Source organism: Lissotriton helveticus, chromosome 10 (genome assembly GCF_964261635.1).
Source record: "Lissotriton helveticus chromosome 10, aLisHel1.1, whole genome shotgun sequence".
Taxonomy (NCBI): domain Eukaryota; kingdom Metazoa; phylum Chordata; class Amphibia; order Caudata; family Salamandridae; genus Lissotriton; species Lissotriton helveticus.
The window spans coordinates 545,288,092-545,308,901 of NC_136071.1; the positions used below are offsets into that span (position 1 = coordinate 545,288,092).

General features: G+C 39.5%; 1 long non-coding RNA gene across 1 annotated transcript in view; it reads left to right on the forward strand.

Moving 5' to 3' along the window:
* The window catches only part of LOC144785396 (uncharacterized), a 205,836-nt gene that overhangs the window by 132,836 nt on the left and 52,190 nt on the right, over positions 1-20,810 (forward strand). The window contains exon 2 of the long non-coding RNA XR_013601855.1: positions 243-402. This is a non-coding gene — a long non-coding RNA (uncharacterized LOC144785396). The remainder of the gene's footprint in view (positions 1-242; positions 403-20,810) is intronic.

A 20,810-nucleotide genomic window follows, 5' to 3' on the forward strand; every position in this document is an offset into this window, starting at 1 on the left:
TGATAGATTCAAGCCACTCAGTTTAGTTCCACTGTGTCATGAAATCATTTCCAGGGCTGAGCCCTGGCAAGCAGCAGCTGTATCACTGGCTCTAGAGTGGATGGCTTGTGCTATCCAGTTTGTATTATGGTAAATGATTGTTTAGCTGCAGGAGACATCCTTCATCATGTTAATATAAAGGTTTGATACATCACCGATATTAGTAGAACTTTCTCCTGTTTATATTTTGTTTTTTGCCTTAGTAAAAGGGCGGCAAACTCACCGTGGGACACGAGATCTGTTCGGGCAGACGATGAGGATACTATAGTTGCCAGGAGGGCTGCTTTTGAACCTTTGAAAAAGATATGGGAATCTGTTGAAGAAAAGAAATCCAGAGAAGAAAGAGATTAATTCCAGAAAAAGGTGGGAATTTTCTAAAGGTTTAAAAAAAAAGCTGCAAACTTAAAGGTACCCTAAAATGTTTATCTTGACCATGCACTAGCCTCTTGAGTCACTGACATAATATCGTTGACAAAAATATAGATGTAAAAATATTGATAGTCAAAATATCGACATCCTATATTGAAAATGTAAATGACAAAAATATCGAAAAAGAAATATAGGTGTCAAAAATATTGAAGTCCAAAATATCGTTTTTTATATATAAAAAATAATAATGTTAAAACACTTATATTATAAAATTAAGTACAAAGTAAAAAAATATTTACTTAGATTTAATAAACATTAAAAAAAACATAATAAACACATTTTATTTACCAACATTTAAACATGGATATACAGAATTAAATATAAAAATGTATATTTAAAAAAAATAATCTAATACCATTAATTAATTTTAAAATATTATACATTTATAAAAATTAACTAAAACATATATATATATATATATATATATATATATATATATATATATATATATATATATATACATACCCCTATAACATAAAATATAATAATAAAACATTATATTATAACATAAAATACAAAAATATTTATACATTTTTAAACTTACATTTTGCACTCCACTGAGTGCAACAGTAGGAAAATTGTTGAATAGCGTAGGGGTAAGAATTTACTATTCCCATTGCAATTACTGCAACAGTAGGGAAAGTGTTGGATAGCGTAGGGGTAAAAATTACTATTCCCACTCCAGTGAGTGCCACAGTAGGAAAAGTGTTGAATAGCGTAGGTGTAAGAATGTATTATTCCTCCTCCAGTGAGTTCAACCGTAGGGAAAGTGTTGGATAGCGAAGGGAAAAACATTACTATTTCCACTCCACTGAGTGCAACAGTAGGAAAATTGTTGAATAGCGTAGGGGTAAGAATTTACTATTCCCATTGCAATTACTGCAACAGTAGGAAAAGTGTTGGATAGCAAAGGGTAAAATGTACTATTCCCGCTCCAGAGAGTGCAACAGTAGGGAAAGTGTTGGATAGCGTAGGTGTAAAAATTACTATTCCCCCTCCAGAGAGTGCAACAGTAGGGAAAGTGTTGGATAGCAAAGGGTAAAATGTACTATTCCCGCTCCAGAGAGTGCAACAGTAGGGAAAGTGTTGTATAGCAAAGGAGTAAAAATTATTATTCCCACTCCAGTGAGTGCAACAGTAGGGAAAGTGTTGGATAGCGAAGGAGTTAAACATTACTATTCCCACTCCAGTGAGTGCAACAGTAGGGAAAATATTGGATAGCGGAAGGGTAAAAATTACTATTCCGACTCCATACACTGCAACAGTAGGGAAAGCTTTGAATAACGGAGTGGTAAACATTACTATTCCCACTCCAGTGAGTGTAACAGTAGGGAAAGTGTTGGATAGTGAAGGGGAAAACATTTCTATTCCCATTCCAGTGAGTGCAAGAGTAGGAAAAGTGTTGGATAGCAAAGGGTAACATTTACTAATCCCGCTCCAGTGAGTGCAACAGTAGGGAAAGTGTTGGATAGCAGAGGAGTGGAGGAGTAAATATTAATATTTCCACTCCAGTGAGTGCAATAGTAGGGAAAGTATAGGATAGCAGAGGGTTAAATTTAATATTTCCCAAAAATGTAAATAAAAATAAAAAAGAAACAAAACACCAACAACTATACAAACATTGTAAATAACACAAAAATAAAAAACATATACAAATATAATAAATTAAAAAACAGAAAACTATTTAAATGTTAAAAAGTACAAAAAATGAACTACAAACCTCAATTTATAGTAGTTTAAAAAAACATTTTACAAACAAATAACTATATTTAATATAAATTAATTACAATCCCCCCAAAAAGTATCAATGATTTCAAAGAAAATTACTTCTCACCATGTTCCCCCATAAATGTACAAACAACTCCTACATAATTGACACAATTAATATATTTAACAATTCATTCATTAAAATTAACAAACAATTAGTAATTAATTAATAATAAATAAATTACCACACACTATAAAATCAAAATATAAAATAAATACTAATAAATAAAAACATTAATTACTTTATTCAAAATAAATTACTTCCCACCCTATTCCCCTATAAACCCACAACCAACTCCTAAAACAAATAACACAATTTACATAACTATAAATTAATTAATTAATAAAATGTGATAACCAATGAATAAGTAATTAATAAAAAAATAATTATAAATACTAACAAATTCAAATTATTAATTACTTTATTTTAATTAAATTACTTCCCACCCTATTCCCCTGTAAACCCACAACCCACTCCTAAAAAAAAACACCATTTACATCATTATCAATTAATTTAATAATAAAAAAGAATCACCAATTAATAATTAATTAATACTTGTTTTACTATAAATACTAACACATAAAAATGACCAATTTCCTTATTATAATTGAATTACTTCCCACCCTATTCCTCTATTAACCCACAACCAGCTACAGAACTAAAATACGCAAAATGTAATTACCATTAAATTAATCACTTCCAAAGAATTTCACACATACATTAAAAAAACAGCTATACTCATACAAAAAAATTAGATCACATACTTTTAACAAACATACTAAAATACAGAACACTAATATAAATATCAATATTATTAACAACGATACTTTGACAAACGATATTACTAACTTCGATATTACAGAAAACAATATTTCTTACCTTCAAGTCAATATTTTGGTCACCGATATTCTTGAAGTCAATATTCTGCACTCCGATATTTCCAACTCAATATTCTGGCACTTCGATATTCCAGACTCGATATTCTGTCTGTGCACCAGCTTCTTTGTCTGGTTCTTGCTTACATCTATAAATGAAATGGCTTTGCAATCAAAAGACAGATCTGTTTGTCATATTGATAGGTTTGTAATCTAATATTACCAGTTGTTTTTTTCATATCTTGACAGGGATCAAATAGTATAGTTTCTAAATGGAAGTAGCTGAGTGAAAATATTCAGTAAAACATACACATGCAGGAAAATATATTTCCTTAATTATGTTAATTGGTTGTCTGTGCTGGTATAGTAAATGTGCAAATTCATTTTTTACATGTATTTCATTTTAATGAAAGCACATAGCTTTCATTGACAGTAACATAGGGTGAAAGACGCTAGCTAATAGTGTACAGATGAGTCTAATAAAACACAGAAAAATGAGTAATTATCTGAGCAATTGACATTGAGCGTTCCTATGCCCTTCAGTTTGGGTGACATGAACAACTTAAGCCCAAGATGATGCTGATAAATCAGAGACAGTGATGTGCTCACCAGGGCTACAGACATTGAGAACAAGAAGAGAATGATATGCTTCCTTGTGCACTGTGTGGGGCCTCACACGTATATATCAATCTGATACCTATGGACATTTTTCACATGATTGTCTCAACCAGTTGCTGATGGGGAACTTTCTTTCAAAACACAACCTTGATAATGAAAGATATCTTTTCCACTCCATGTGCTAAAAGAAGGCAAGACTATGGATGCTTTTATGATACGAATAAAGGAATAAAAGATTGAGTGTTGCACTGCAATTTCCATAATCACAACAATGAGGAGGCACTAAGATCACACATCATTACTGCCTGTGAATCTGAGGTTGTAGATACATGCTCCCTTGAAAGATGATGGCAAACACACTTGTTTCAGATAATAATTCTGCTCCCTACACTCAGGCATGTATCCTGCACTGCAGAACAAGTGACAAAATTGTGTCAAGAAGCCTCGCTATCAATCCTTATCTTGAAGTAAGAAGGAAAATGCGTTAATCCAATCTCTGGTGACAGAGCAGCTGTGAAAGAGTGATTGAAATGCACATCTTGTACTCATCACCAGATAAAGGAGAATGTTACACACCTAGGATCTTCAAGGTCATTAAAGGTCATCTGATCTGTCGCCCTTATAAAATGAACAATCTAAAAAACAATTGAATTGGGAGTGCTGTGGTCAAAGAGACTTATCAAACAGGTTGAACAAGAGCTCGACAACCTCATGAAACTCAGTCTCATTGAACCTGTTCAATGTGAAACACTCACCTGATGGGTGTTGTCTGTCAGGGCTGCAGGGTCATGGGCCTCCACTTGCAGCCCCCATAGGATGGAATTGTTATGGGCATCCCAGAAGGGGCCAGGGCACTGACCAAAACAAATGGCCGGCTTGCCAGCTCTCCTGCACCCAGGATGGGTGCTGGTCAGGTAACTGGTCGGGCTGCAGGGGCCACAGGGCTCTCCTCACACCCCTAAAAATATTAACAGATGTTGGTGTCCCGGTGGGACTAGACACCCAAACAAAAAAAATGCAGACAGAAGTCAATAAATTTAAATAATAAACGAGTGGCCAAGATGCTCATTTATTATTCCCTGCTTCTCGCGAGGAGTGCCCCATAATGCCTTTCACGGGATAATTTACATATTTGTTCTTCCTTTGAGGTGCCCTAGTCTTGGCAGGGTCACCACAAGTATGTTAAAAATGTTGTTGGGGCCAAGGCAAATGCTGCAGTCCCACAGAAATAATTGTTTTGAGTAATCCTATGTTTCCTGGGGTGTAAACTACCTGACCGAGCTTTTGCTGTTCAGGTGATAATGACCTCCCAACCCTGTAATGGCATTATGATTCCATTATTTGACCTGAGGAGTTTTCTGGGACTTGTTTCATGTGGTTGACAAATCTAGTAAGTTTGCTTTGCATATGTTAATGTGGTGATTCTTTGGCAAAGCTGATAGACTTGTGCTATGTAATAATGTGGGCACCATTTTACAAAGCCCATTGGCTTATCTTCATATAATGATGTAGTGACAAAGTGTCATAGCCATTAGATGGTCCCTATACATTGATGTATATATCCCCTGACAATGCTAATAGGTTTGCCTACATAGATTGATGTGGTGACTCCTTGACAAATCCAATATACTTGCCAATATACTTGCCTTCTATATTGATGTTGTCTACCTTTGTCAAAACCAATAGGCTTGCCTTGTATGTTGATATGGTCACCTCTTGACAAAGCCAATCAGCCTGCCTTTCATATGTTCATGTGTGATGTGGTGAACCCTTGAGAAAGTCATTAGACTGATTGGATTTAGGCCCATATCTCTGTACTGGGGTGATAGTATGACATTGTTCTGCATTCTGTCCATCAACTGTTGTTTTTGCATTTGTCACCCCGAGTGGGACAGGTATACTCAGACGTGAGTCCTGTTCTCTCCATGCCACTGGAATCAAGCTATCCTGGCTGATGAGGGCTGAAAGCTCGAAACCGGTCCTAGGATGCTTGTTTCCAGTCCAGGGAGGACCTGGCTTGGCAGTTTAAGTGACCAAGCCTACACTACACACAACCTTCACCCTGTGCAAACTCTTTTTGGAGAGCTTACTCCCCTAGATGTCCAAGTGCTATTATCTGGATAAGCCCCTACTATACACACCTGTAGCCCTGTACATTGTTTTCACGGAGAGCTAATTCAGTTGAAACATGGATGTTGCATTAGGCGGACAAGCACCTACTATGCACAGTTTCAACCTTGTGCACAACTCTTAATTGATTGGGCACTCCCTGGAGATACCCACACCACATTAGATTGGCATATTCGTACTACACACATAAATTACCCTTTGTACAACATTGCATGGACAGTCCACTACCTAGAGACTCACAAACCGTGTTAGTCGGTGAAACACCTGCTATAAACAGCCTTTGTCCTGTATAGAACTCTACATGGTGAGTCCACACCCCAAAGCCCTATTAGGAGTTTACAGGTCCTCTGCAGCATGATATGTTCGAAGTTTTTTTGCATTAATTGCTAGAAAACTTCTGAATGGATTCACACCAAATGACAAAAAAGCACTCTTTCTGGCCCAACATCTAGTTTTTTGCAAAATGTGGTGTAAATCTGGTCAGCGGTTTGGGGTTTAGCTGTGTCTAAAGTCACTATGAAAAAATGATTTGGTAAAAAGTGTTTTAGATCTCACTTTTTTTCTGGATCACCCCAACACTTTTCAGGATGGAGCAAAAGGTGGAAGAACATTTTGGGTGAAAGTTTGGTGTAGATTCATCAAACATTGCCAAAGTTATTCGGAAAACAAAAAAGGTTTTTCCTTTAGAAACTTAGTCCTAACTGTAACTACCCAGTGGCATAGCGTGTGGGGTATGGAAGCGCACACATTATAATAATTGGGAAGTGTTGCATAATTCAAACGTATACGTTTAAAAATGGAAATTTTTTGTGCACTTTCTCTTTTGTTTGTAACTTTAGAATGAAAACAGCTATATTACATTTAGAAGTGGTGCTTAACTTATACATTTCAGTTATAACTATAACTTAAGATTTTCTAATGTATTTGTTTTTTAAGTTTGGTTTGAACAGTAAGAATAAATAATGTTTTCACAACTATAAGAAAGGTTTAACCTTAGTTTATTCAATAAATTTCAATGGCTTTTAATTTTTTGTAAAACATGTTTGAAATAGTAGTGTTTACTTTCCTTGTGTTGTAAAGTGTTCTGTCATAGACTATAGTATTGTAGAGTGGAGCAGATTGGAATGTGGAACAGTGGAGTGGCATACAGTGGGATAGTGTACTGTGGAGTATAGTTACAGTAGTGTTTGGTAGAGTGGTTTAGAGTAGAGTGCAGTAATATAGAGTGAAATACAGTGGAGTTGAACAGAGTGGAGAGGCCTAACGTACACTGGAGTAAATTGTTATAAATTGTAGGGGTATAGGACAGTGTAATGTGTATGGTAGAATGTTGTAAAGTGTCATAGAGTTGAGTAGAGTGTTGCACACTGGGGTGTAGGGGTATAGAGTGGAGTAGAGGGTTGTACAATGTAGAGTAAAGACATAAAGTGGAGTACAATGTTGTATGGTGGCACAGAACATAGCCAAGTCTTGCAGAGTGGAATGGCATAGAGTGAAGTACAGTGTGGTACAGTGAGGTGGTGTAGAGGGGAGTGTTGTACAGTGCTGTAGAGTGGGGTAAAGTGTCATGCATTGAAGTAGAGTGTAATGTAGTTCAGTGGAATGGCATAACATTGAGTGCAGTGGCATGTTCTAGAATACAGTGGTGTGGAATCGAGTAGAGTGGAGTGGCATAGGGTATAATAGAATAATGTGTTGTAGAGTGGTGTGTGTGGGGTCTGGACTTCTGTGTTGTAGTGTCAGAATGTATCATAGAGTGGAGTAGAGTAGTGTGTCATAGAGCAAATAAAACAGTGGAATGAGGTAAAGTACATTAGAGTGCGGTTCAGTATGGTAGAGTGGAATGGAACAGATTGTCATACAACTGAATGGCATAGTGTAGCATACAGTTGAGTATTATAGAGTGCAGTAGATTAGTGTCTGCTAGAGAAAAGTATATTAACTGGGGTGGAGCAACGGAAAGGGAGTTGGGTAGAGTGTCATAAAGTGGAAGAGAGTGTTATAAAGTGCTACAGTGTAAAGTAGGGTGTTGTACAGATGCATTGAGGGAAATAAACCCTTGTACAGATTAGTGCCATGCGGTGAAGTATAGCACGGTACAGTGGAGGTGCGTTGACTGATGTTGAATGGAGTTTTGTGCTGATCAGAGCATCATAGAGGGGTAAGGCGTGAATTTGAGTAGAGTAGAGTGCTATTGATTGGAGTAGCATACAGTGGAGTGGCATAGAGTGGAGTCTCATAGAGTGAAATCGCATGGAGTAAAGTGTGTTATAATTAAGCATGAGCAAAAAATCTGCTCCGCTCGTGGAATTAGCGGATTTTCGGCAATTTCGCGAATCGCCGTGAAATTGCCGAAAATCCGCGAATTCGCGAGGGGACTGGATTTCTTATGGCCAGCTCACTCAAGGGACCCCTGCGCCCTTCGGCCCGATGGCATAATAACACACACCACACACATGGTCACTGGAGAGAACTCTTCTGGCACTTTATGCAGCTGTACTGTAGGAAAAGCACTATACATTTACCCAACGAGGTAGCACTTACTGATTAGCCAGTAGAAAGTACTCCAGTTGAGTAGAGGTATCGCAAAAATGGTGGCGTCTTCATGGATATGAAGAGCAAGGTTCATTCTGGCATGATGCTCCTGTCACAAAATGTAAACCTCAACAGGAAGCACTTACAGATATAAATAAAGCAGGTGCCCGAGTTGAAGCTCAAATTCAGTAACGCATTCATCAGCCCAAAAACAATTGTGAGCTCTGTCGAGGCTGGACAGGTGTGCTTTCTCCCCACATCTACCGTCGAAAATTAGCTCTGATGCTGGATAGAGGCCTCTGTATCCTTGACTTTCACGAACGCAATCCCCATGCAGTTCCTATGACCAGCAGCTTCTTTCTCCTCATGTTGTGAACTCGCATACAAGTATGCGAGTTCACATGCCTCTTGTGTGTTAAAAAGGTCAGAGACCGATCAGTGGAGAGAACTCTTCTGGCACTTTATGCAGCTGTAGTGTAGGAAAAGCACTATACATTTACCCAACGAGGTAGCCCTTACTGATTAGCCAGTAGAAGTACTCCAGTTGAGTAGAGGTACTATCGCACAAAACGGTGGCGTATGAATAAATACGAAGGGCAAGGTTCATTCTGGCACGATGCTCCTGTCACAAAATTTAAACCTCAACAGGAAGCACTTACATATATAAATAAAGCAGGTGCCCGAGTTGCTAGTTGCAACTATTCTCTGACCCTGTCCTGACCCTAAACAGGTCAGGCAGGGTCAGAGAATAGTTACAAGTAAGCACTAAGCAGGTGCCCGAGTTGAAGCTCAAATTCAGTAACTCATTCATCGGCCCAAAAACAATTGTGAGCTTTGTTGAGGCTGGACAGATGTGCTTTCTCCCCACATCTACCGTCGAAAATGAGCTGTGATGCTGGATGGAGGCCTTTGCAATGCATCCTTGACTTTCACAAGCGCAATCCCCATGCAGTTCCTATGACCAGGAGCTTCCTTCTCCTCATCTGCTGCTCTGATTGGTCTCTGACCTTTACACACAAGAGGCATGTGAACTCGCATACAAGTATGCGAGTTGACATGCCTCTTGTGTGTAAAAAAGGTCAAAGACCGATCAGAGCAGCAGATGAGGAGAAAGAAGCTCCTGGACACAGGAAATGCACAGGGATTGTGCTCGTGAAAGTGAAGGAAGCAAAGTGCATCCTTCACTTTCGCGAGCGCAATCCCTGTGCAGTTCCTGTGTCCAGGAGCTTCTTTCTCCTCATCTGCTGTGCAGTAAAGTACTGCAGTTGAGTAGAGGTATCGCACAAAACGGTGGTGTCTTCATGGATAAATAATTAAATATGAAGGGCAAGGTTCATTCTGGCACGATGCTCCTGTCACAAATTTAAACCTCAACAGGAAGCACTTACAGATATAAAAAAAAAAGGAGGTGCCCTAGCTGAAGCTCAAATTCAGTATAGTAACCCATTCATCAGCCAAAAAACAATTGTGGGCTGGACAGGTGTGCAGATGTTTGAATATCGGCCCCAAAAATCCGCAAATTCACGGAATCCGCAAATTTGCAGATTTTGGTGCCGATTTCATGTGAATTTGCAGATCACCGATCCACAAAATTCGCCCATGCCTAGTTATAATCGCATAGAGTACAGTGGTATACACTGGAGTGGCATACACTGCTATTGCAGTGGCATAGAGTGCAGTGGCACACAGAGAAATAGCACAAAGTGGAGTGATGTAGAGTGGAGTGGAGTAGAGTGGAATGGGGTGAATTGGGTTGGCATACACTGGAATATGGTAAGGAGGAGATGTGTGTAGGGAGTGGCGTTGAGTGGATTATCACACATTGGAATAACGTCCACTTTAGTAGCATACACTGAAATAGCGTACAGTAGAGTGTAGTGACATTAACTGTAGTGCTGTAGAGTAGAGCTGTTTAGAGTGGTTCACTAACATAATATCTAAGCCCTGAATATTGTGATATAAATATTGTGTAAAGATATTGCTTTTATATACATGGTAAGGCCAAAAATATTGAAAAAAAACCTTGTTTCACACTTATATTGTAAATATATATATATAGTTAAAAATAGTAAAACTTTCTAAGTTTTAACATCAATATAATGGTAATTACATATATTTAAATAGTATTTAATTATATATATATATCAGGGACATTATAGTTAGCTGGACATTTCACTCTTACAAAACTATAGAAATTCCACAGTTATAGTTAGTTAGGCTAACTATAACTCGTGTACCCACAATGCACTGCTCATGACGTCACATATTACATCATTCATAGCATGGTCAGTGACATCACTATTGACATCACTGATGACATCTCAAATGACATCACTGATGACATCACTGATGACATCATCCACGTGAAAATCTGATGCACCTCCTCACACCTTTGATACACCCACTGTAAAAATACTGACTACCATTTTATAAATCATTGACACACCAATACCAGTTACTACATATGCACTCACTGATTCCTAGGTCTACACACACATCTACTCATTCATCCATACAATCACTCATACATGCAGTCACTCATCAATACAACACTATCATATGCACTCATACACCTATACAGACACTCACACACCGCCGCTCTTCTATTCAGTTACTCACACACCTAGTCAGTCATGCTAATAATCAATCACACTTCCATTTACTCACCTATACAATTATACACACAACACTTCACTTATTCATACAGATACTAAGGCATACTTACTCTCTTATATAATCAGTGATACAAGTACACACTCATCCATACAGCCAGTCTCACAATCACTGACTGTCACGTAGAGTTATTTATATACTTCAACTCTCACATACACTGCCTTTTACATATGTAGTTACTTGGACATGTACCACTGAGACATCCATTCACTCACCAACACATCCATACACACACTCACGCACCCATACAGCTGTTTCCACATGCACTCTTAAACCCATACATCCAGTGAATCAACCACTCACACATCTATGCACAGAGTCACACACCTCCCACCCACCCACGCACACACTCAATCTCCCCAAAAAATACTCAGACAACCAATCAATAACCTATATAGACACTCATGTAGCTACTGACCAACCCATTAAGCATCTTGCACTACAACAGACAGACTGAGACAGAAACCCATGCATTTAGTAAGACACATTTAATCATTCACTTATACAGTCAGTCACGCACCTACTAAATCCTCCATCCAGACACTTCTACACCCACTCATTCTTCAATACACCTTGGAATATATATAAAACATATTTCAGCTTTACCCGCACCCCACGAATATTTGCGAAAAGCCCTGGGGTGGCGGGCCCCAGGGCCTGAGGGGGCTTTGGAGGCCGCTCACAAATTAAACAAGCCCTAGGGGGTGGCAGTCTCTGGGGCTGCAGGAGGGCTGTGTGCCCTCCCGCATATTTTATTAAAAAAAGAAGCCCCAGGAAGTGGCACTTCTTGGAGCTGCGGGGGGCTGTGTGCGCCCATGAATATTTACGAAAAGCCCCCGGGGCTGGGAGGGCTGCGTGCACTCCTGCATATTATAAACATAGCACCGGGGAGGTGGCGGTCCCCGGGGCTGCGGGGGCCCCAAAGGGCCCACTAATATTTTTTTGCAATGACCTCGGGACCTAGCCCACCCAGGGGCCTCAATTAAATGAATCGCAGGAGTCCGCGCTTCATTTTTGTTTTCTAAATTTCGGCGGGATTCGCAACCCCAGCGCAAATTTCGCAGAAATAAAAAAAAATGCTTATTTGGTACCCCCTGAGCAGGCATAGGGGGTCAGGGTGTTTCTACCCTGCCCCCTTTTCTTGTTTTTCAACTTTGTTTTACTGTTTTCTTGTGACTCGGTTCTACTGAGTCACAAGATGGCTGCCAACACTACCTGGCATGGAGTGTTGGCAGCCAATCACAGTGAAGCTCGTGCTCGGGAGGGGTCGCGATTCTACCGCATCCCTAGATATAAAAACTTTTTCTTTTTTAAATTTATCAGGAACTACTAAATGGATTTACACTATTAAACAAAAAGGGCTTTTTCTTAAACAAGACCTGCCTTTTTGCTAAATTTGGTGTAATTCCGTTCAGCAGTTTGGGCTGAAGCTGTGTCTAAAATTTCCTATTGAAAATTACATGGGGAAAACACGTTTTGGGACTGCCATTTTTTCTCAGCCCCCGTGTGTCGAATCAGCCCGAAACCTTCAAGACATCAGTGATGTCATTTGAGATGTCATCAGTGATGTCATGAGTGATGTCACTGACCATGTCATGAGTGATGTAATATGTGACGTCATCAGCAACGCATTGCAGGCGCGCGAGTTATAGAACTAACTATAACGTGGGAATTTCAATGGTTTTGTATGAGTGAAATGTCCAGCTAACTATAACTTGTGTGAAACCTATGGTTTTTTCAATGACTTTGCAAGGTTTTTTAAATGCTAATTCCTAACTATAACGTGTGTGAAACCTATCGTTTTTTCAGTGAATTTCAAAGGTTTTTTAAATGATAATTTTTAAATGTATTAATTATTGTATTTCTTTCTTTTTATTCTAATTTCTTACATTGTTATTATAAATATTTATATTTATTTTATTTTAATATTATTTTTAATGTAAAATAATAAAAATACTAAATTCTTTTTTTAATTAATTAATTTCTTTTTCAATATATTAAAATTAAATGCTAAATAGTTTTTTTTGGGGGGGGTAATCGCACCGTACGTGTACGGTAATCGCACCATACTTTGTAAGGTAAATCGTCCTCTGCGCATACTCACGCACTCGTTATGGATACGCTATGATGTTGCGCGTCTCATCAACGCTTCCGCGTGACGTCATGTATTTCGACCCGTACGCGCACCTCGCAAGGTTTCTAATTATTCAAAAACATATATTTATGTATTTAATGTACATATTAAGGGAAGACATTATCTGAGATAATCATGAAACAAGTTTTTTAAAACTTTTAATAAGCGTATATTACTTTTAAAAACACTTACTCAAATCGCGGCGGTACGTCGTACGTACTCGCACCGTAAGAGCACCGTAAGCACACCGTAAGCGCACCGTAAGTGCACCGTACGAGTACGCAAAGCCATGTGACTTTAAAAGAAGACATTTGATTGGTTCATAATACTTCCTATTCCAACTGTTGAAAGACCCCTTCCATTTTAATTATTCTTCTTTGACTTTCTCAGGAGAAGGATATCTTCTGTGGAGCTACAGTCAGAAAGAACCTGCACCATGTCTCAATTCTTGGAATCATCTTCTGAGCACTTTTCTGAGGAAGGATTTGTTCCTGAGCAGCCCCTAAGGTCACATGTAAGATATGTGAAACTACTTTGTCCATGAGCGACCCCAGAAAGAAATATTAATTTGGCACTGCGAGCATGGTGCACCATGTAAAGAATTTACATCCCAATAATTGGGCTAGAGCAGTAACCCGAAGATTGGAGGAGGAGCTGGGCTCTGCTGTTCCAAGTACATCAAGTGCACCACCAAGCACTATGATTCCAAATATCCGACCTGAATTTAGAGACCTTACAATTCGTTGTAACTTTTGCAACAAACTTATAGCCTATGGAGAACAATCCATAGAACTGATTCTTCGCAAGAAGAGGAACCACAACTGTACTCGCTAATTATTTTCTTTTTTTACCTTTTAGTTCCTGGGCCACAGTTTTTTGGTTTAAAAAGTTAAATTTTTCTGGTTTAAAAAAAATAGATAAAAAAACGTGTTGAAAAAATAGAAAACAAGACAAAACTAAAAAGACAAAAAAACAGTTCTTTTCAGAACTACCTTCACTGGTCAAAGAAAGAACTATATTTCTATGTTAATGTGTAAAAGTTTGTCAGAATGAATGTGTAGTTCATAAATGAATGAATGAATACATTAGTAGTGTATGGTGATTGTGAAAGTGCAGAACTATAAAGAAGTGCTACAGCATATATCTATAAGGTGTTTAGCTATAGTATACTGTAGTACCTCCGAAGAACTTGAATGTAACATATGCATATAAATATGTTACACGTCTATGCTTCAATTTGCACTACTGGTGAAACTGCCTGGATACATTTGTATGTGTTGGGGCAGCTTTACAACCCCCTTATACCTCTTTTACACAGCCATTGCGCAGCAGTGGAGCAAACGATGTGCCATGGTGTGTGGTATTTACAATGTGATGCATTTGGAAGGTGCATCACATTGTAAAGCCCTATGCCAGAAGGAGGCTTTCCTGCGGAGGTGGGGGGTGTTCTTGGGCAGAAACGCCTCCTAAAAGTGACTAAGTGAAATCTATAAGATTTCATTCTTTCACTTTTGGGCTTCTACTGTGTCAAACCCTGCACCTGCTTGAAGCAGGTATAAGGATTGACACAGCATTATGAGCATAGGGTTCAAAAAGCATTGCTGGAGCTGCATTGCGCTTCCAACGCAAGTCAAGCAATTTGCCATCTTCACAGCACAGATACATCACATATCTGTGCCATTTTTGCCTCATAGTGCACCACATTGTAAATACGGTGCATCTGTGGTAGTGATGTCACAGTGCCCAATAACTGGCATATCTCTGGGGATGTACCACTTATTGTACATCTACTAATTACTGTTTTAATGTAGTGAATGCCTTACTACACACTGATCAATGTGTCACTAGAAAACTATACCAAGAGTAACAGGGTGCTTGGTGGAAGTGTAAAGATAGAGACTGTGGAATGCAACATATAAAAGGCAAATTTGCAGGTGCATAGGACAGTGTATGCACAGTCTATAGGGATTTGAAGCACTCTATGCCCTAAGGCGCACTTTGTACCATGAGTACTTGGCTACTGACATAGGCTTCATTTATGAGATTTTGCCTAGGGAAAGTGCAGCAAGCCTTCCTGCTGCGTTTCCCTATGGCAAAAGAAAAAGTCAGGAATGCGCCATATCTATAAGATATGCACATTCCTGTCCTTATCCCTTGCGCTGGCGCACAATGGTCTGCCTGTACCAATACAGACACCTTTACACAATGGTGCAAGGGTGCCTGCGTTGCAAGGATGATTATTTTTGTACAGGTAGGGAAACCTTTCTCTACAAAAATAATCACAAGAGACTTTTCCTTTTTCTACGTGTGCTGCAGAATGCAGCACACATAGAAAAAGAAAAAACGAGGAGAAATAAAACTATTTTTCCCCATTGCGCCTTACTTACGCCTCCCCTGGGTAGGCATAAGCTTTTGGCACTGCCTCAGATTTACGTCTTCTTGGAAATGTTGGTCAGTGTCCACAGGCCATGGGTGTTGCTGGAAACGCCCCCAGCAACACCCATTGCACGCCCCTTTAACGCAGAACACTGTGTTAAAGGGGCTGGTATTAATCAGGCAGCAGTACACCAAAAAAAGTGCCTTAGTGCTGCCTGATAAATATCACGCAGACAGCTGTGCCACAGAACATCACAAAAAGTGACGTTCCGATGGTGCAAGGAGCCTCATAAATGAGGCCCTGAATGATTACAATTCTGCAAGGAGAGTGTGTAGCTGAATGTATAACTGCTTCACTTTTTCTACAGTATATAGACAAGCATATATTGCTATATGGCTCAGTACAATACTGAAACAGTACTGTGATAGTGTTTGCTGGAAGTGTAAGGATAAAGACTGTGGAATTCAATCTATAAAGGACTAGTTTGAAAGTACAAAGAAGACTGCATGCATAGTCTATACAGGTTGAAAGCAGTCCATGGCCTAAGGCCTACTTTCCTCCATGATTATTTGGGTACTGACTGGATAATTACAGTTCTGCAAGGAGAATGCCTGACTGAATTTAAAATAGGTTAATTTTTACTACAGTGCATAGATAACTACACTCTGCACAATAGCTCATTAAAATATGGAATCAGCAATCACAAAGACTTTGCTGGAAGTGAAAGGATATAGACATGGAAATAAAAGCTATAAAAGACAAGTTTGCTGATGCATAGAAGAGTGCATACATAATCTATAGAGATTTGAAGCAGTCCATGCCCTAAGGCCCACTTTGCACCATGAGTACTTGAATACTAGCTGAATGATTACAGTTCTGCAAGAAGAGTCTCTCAAACCATTTTTAATTTGTAATCATAAATTTATTCTTGTAACATTACATAATTTAATAGAGCTTCTAACATGATTTCATCTGATATTTCACTTTCTTGATTATCAATTTCAAAAGTCATATCATGAAACTCGATGTCCTCTAATGCTTGCACAAAATCATCATCCAATGTTTCATCTAAAAAATCGCAGCTGATATCTGTATCAATATTTTCATCTTCATTCTCGCTACCCATGAAAGGTTTATTTAGCTCCTCTATGAGAGTGTTAGAAATTTCGAAACTGTCTTCTATATTGTTCTGTTCTTCTTCCATAATGAATTTTTTTATGTTGTTGTTCCTTGTAGAAAAACATAAACACTTCATTTTAAAGTTTTTCCTACTACATAATGCAAAACTAGCTTTATCAACTATTTTGACCTTTAAAAAATATTATGCAAATAGCATTCTCAACTATTTTAGAAGATTATATATATAACATTCCTTTTATGAATTTTTAGTTATAACATTTTCTTACATATTATTATAATAAAATGCAGTACTAAAAAAGTACAATATATCTATTCACCTTACCAGTTCCAAAGTAGTAGATGTGTTGTAATAAAATGCAAATAATATAGGTACACTCAGAATATATATTTTTTTAATTGCTTCAAATGTGTTTAAAAGATACAAACCATCTTTACATATTTATGTTCTCCATCCATGTTATCTTACTTCAGCTCTGTAGAAGTACATCCCATCGATCATTTTTAACAGTTACTCATACTTACCTTCAAAATATTTTTTTTTTTTAAATTATATAAAATTAGCATCTGTAGAAGACAAAAAAATAGTTGCAATTCATCTTTTACAACACAAAATAATTTGTAAAGCATTTCATTTGCCTTTTTTGCTGTTTTCAGAATATATATATATATCGATACAGAAGGGTCTTGCAGTGACGTTATGCCCTACTCATTGAAGAAGGTGCTTAACAAATCCCTGCAACTGGGCAGTCACACCCCTGTTATTAGGAGGTTGGATGGGGATCTAACTTTGCTGAAGCTGGATCAGGACCCTTTACTTGTTTCCGTTAGTTCCACCCCTATCCCTAGTACAATTCGCCCTACCACCCCTATTTCTGTGGCATGCCCAAGGGAGCCCCTCAAACAGGTTTTGCATATGGCAAAGGTTTCATCATGGAATATAGCTGGCCTTGAATCCAAACTCGCTCTTCCAGACTGGGGAAGCTTTATTGACCAATCAGATATCTGGTCATTCCAGGAAACCTGGGCTACACTACCGATATTTCGTACAGGTTTCTTAAATTTTTCTAGACCAGCGGTGAAGGGCGCTAGAGGTAGACCTGTGGGAGGCTTGGCAATCTGGGTTCGGCAACACGAGGGGGTGACAATGGCTGAGATCCCGATGGATAGTCTATACATGATGGCTATCCGGGTAAGCTCTACAAAGGGTCTGGATATAATTATTGTGAACATATATATGAGGGGTATTCAAGGGGGTAAATGTTCGCCGGTTGCACGTGTACTGGAGGCCTTCCTGAGTTCCCTACCTAGGAGTTTTAACAGGGTGGTGATGGGGGATTTTAACACTTGTTTTGAGCCTCTGGGTTTGGATGATGGGAGGCTTTCAGAGGGAGAGGATTCAGTGTGGGGTATTCCGGGGCTGGAAATCCCGCCTATTGAGAAATGGACCCAAGCAGCCCTGTTCATGAAGGGTCTCTCATTGGATCAGGGTATGCGAGCAGTTAATGGAAGACTGCAGTCTGATAGGTTAGGGGTAGTAACTTATGACAATGGTAGGTCTGGTTCTCGCATTGACTATATTCTGGTAAACCTAGAAATGTGGTCTGGCTTGATAGACATGGTGGTCGTAAGTAGAGGAGAAAGTGATCACAACCCTTTAGTCCTCTCTATTAAAGACACTAGTTTTGTTGAGTCTATTATTGCTGAAACCCCCCTGCCACAGGTTATCTTAGCCAATAACGAAAGAAGGGTTAGTTGGCCTAAAATAGTTTTAAATGAGGAGGCTATGTCTCGAATTAAGAGTTTGCTTACGGCCACATTGGCCAAAATCCATGGTTTTGGGCAACAGTCTGAGCTTATAGCTAATATCCCCACCCTACATAGTGACCTCTTCACAAATCTCAAATCAATATTTGTTAAGAGTATTACACCTAGTACTAGAAGTAAAAAACTGAGAACCCACTCTTGGTTTGATAGTGCATGTAGACAGACCCAAAAAACGTTGCATACAGCCATAAAAACAAGAGTGCAGGAAACAATACGTAGATGTAGGGCCACATATAAAGCTGCCCAGATCTCGGCTAAGAGGAATTGGGATGAGGCACATTGCGGGGGAACTGCTGGAGGCATGTCAGGGCAATAACATGATTAAATTCTGGCACCATCTTAAATGGGGCAATCGCCCTCAAGATGCTGTCCCCTCCAATTTTGTGGAGCCAAAGGAATGGGTCTTGTATTATGGCAATCAATTTAAAGTGAACTGTAACATCACTGTCACTTTGCCACCTATTATCTGCAAGGATGCCCTGGTTTTTACCCCAACAGAAGTAAGGAATGTCTTGAAGGCTATCCCGGGTGGCAAGGCACCGGGTCCCGACAGTATTCCGGCCGATATGTTCAAACAGGATCAGGACCTCTGGGTCCCCTACATTACTCTGTTAGCTAATGCTCTGGCGAAAGGAGCAAGTGTACCGGAATCGTGGTTGGGGCAGAGATCCTTCCTATTTATAAGAAGGGTGATCGCTCTGTTCCGGCTAATTATCGACCCATCAGTCTTATTGACGCTGTTCAAAAGATTGTGGCCCGCCTCCTTCTAGGTAGAATCCAGTGCTGGATATCAGACTATGATATATTAACGCCCCTACAGGCAGGTTTTCGTCTGCACATGGGGACCCTAGAAGAGGTATTTAGATTTATGTTATTATATTGGAAGGTGGTATTTTTAGGGGGGGTCTTTTGTTTGCAGCCTTTGTTTATCTTAGGTCTGCTTTTGATTTAGTGCCAAGGACCAAGCTGTGGGAAGTTCTATTGGGGTTAGGTATGCCAAAAGAGCAGGTGACTCTACTTATTAACATGCACGCGAATACATTCGCTAAAGTCAGATGGGGTAAGCCAGGCGAGGTTACTGATAGATTTGAGGTTGCCAAGGGGGTAAGACAGGGGTGCGTCTTGGCCCCCACCCTGTTTTCACTGTTTATTAATGGGGTGACCAATTATTTCACTAACTTTCCGACGGACGCTCCCTCTCTTGCTGGGAGGAAAATTCCCCTCCTCATGTTCGCTGACGATACGCTCATTATTTCCAAAACGAGGCAGGGCCTACAGTCAGCACAGTCTCGTTTTGAGCTTTTCTGCAGCGAGCATGAGTTGGAGGTGAATGTTGGAAAGACGAAATTCATGGTTTTACGGGGCTCTAGAGCTGTTAAGGCAAAGGTAACAATGAGTTGGGTTATCTTGGACCAAACAGAGGTCTTTACATACTTGGGCGTCACGTTGAGTGAGAACCTAAGTTGGAAGCCTCAGTTGGACCTTTTGTCCCTTAAACACGCCCAGCTTGGGGGTGCCATATTAAAGGAGCACTCCAATTCTCTAACTAAACCCCTGGCACCCATGGCAAAATTAATTCCCTCTATCCTATATGGTGCAGAATTGTGGGGTTACAGTGATCTATCAAGACTGACGGTAGCTCAGAACAAGTTCCTCAGAATGGTTACTGGCCTTCCTCAATCCACGCCCTGCCTCCCCCTACAGTATGACCTGGGATTTAATCCTATAGAGGATGTAGTTCGATATAGACCACTGGCGTTTTGGCGGCGCTTGTGGACTACACCTGAACTATCTATCTATGCCGAGGCTATTCTTGAAGTAAGGGGCATAGAGGGGGCCTATAGGGTTCCATGGTTTTCATTTCTTAGAGCGCTACTGAAGGATTTGGGACTGGAGGGCCTTTGGGTAGACCCAGCTAGTGCCACCTTCCCATCAAAAAAAATCCTTAAAGAAATGTACTGGCGCAGGATCATGGAGAAGAGACTATCTTTAGTGGGGGGTTCTACGATGACTTCGGTTTTTCTAGTTATTAAGGATTTCCCGAGATACGAAGATTATTGGGACATAATAACCAAGCCAAATGACCGGAAACTGTATCACCAACTGAGAGTGGGCTCGCTACCTGTGTGTGGGCTAACACACTCTTGGAACCCAGAAAGTAGTGATAAATGTCCTTTTTGTGTAACGGAAGTAGAAATTATTGAACATTTACTATTCTGCTGCCCAAAGTATACACTACCCAGAAGAGTCTGGTTAAAACCAGTATGT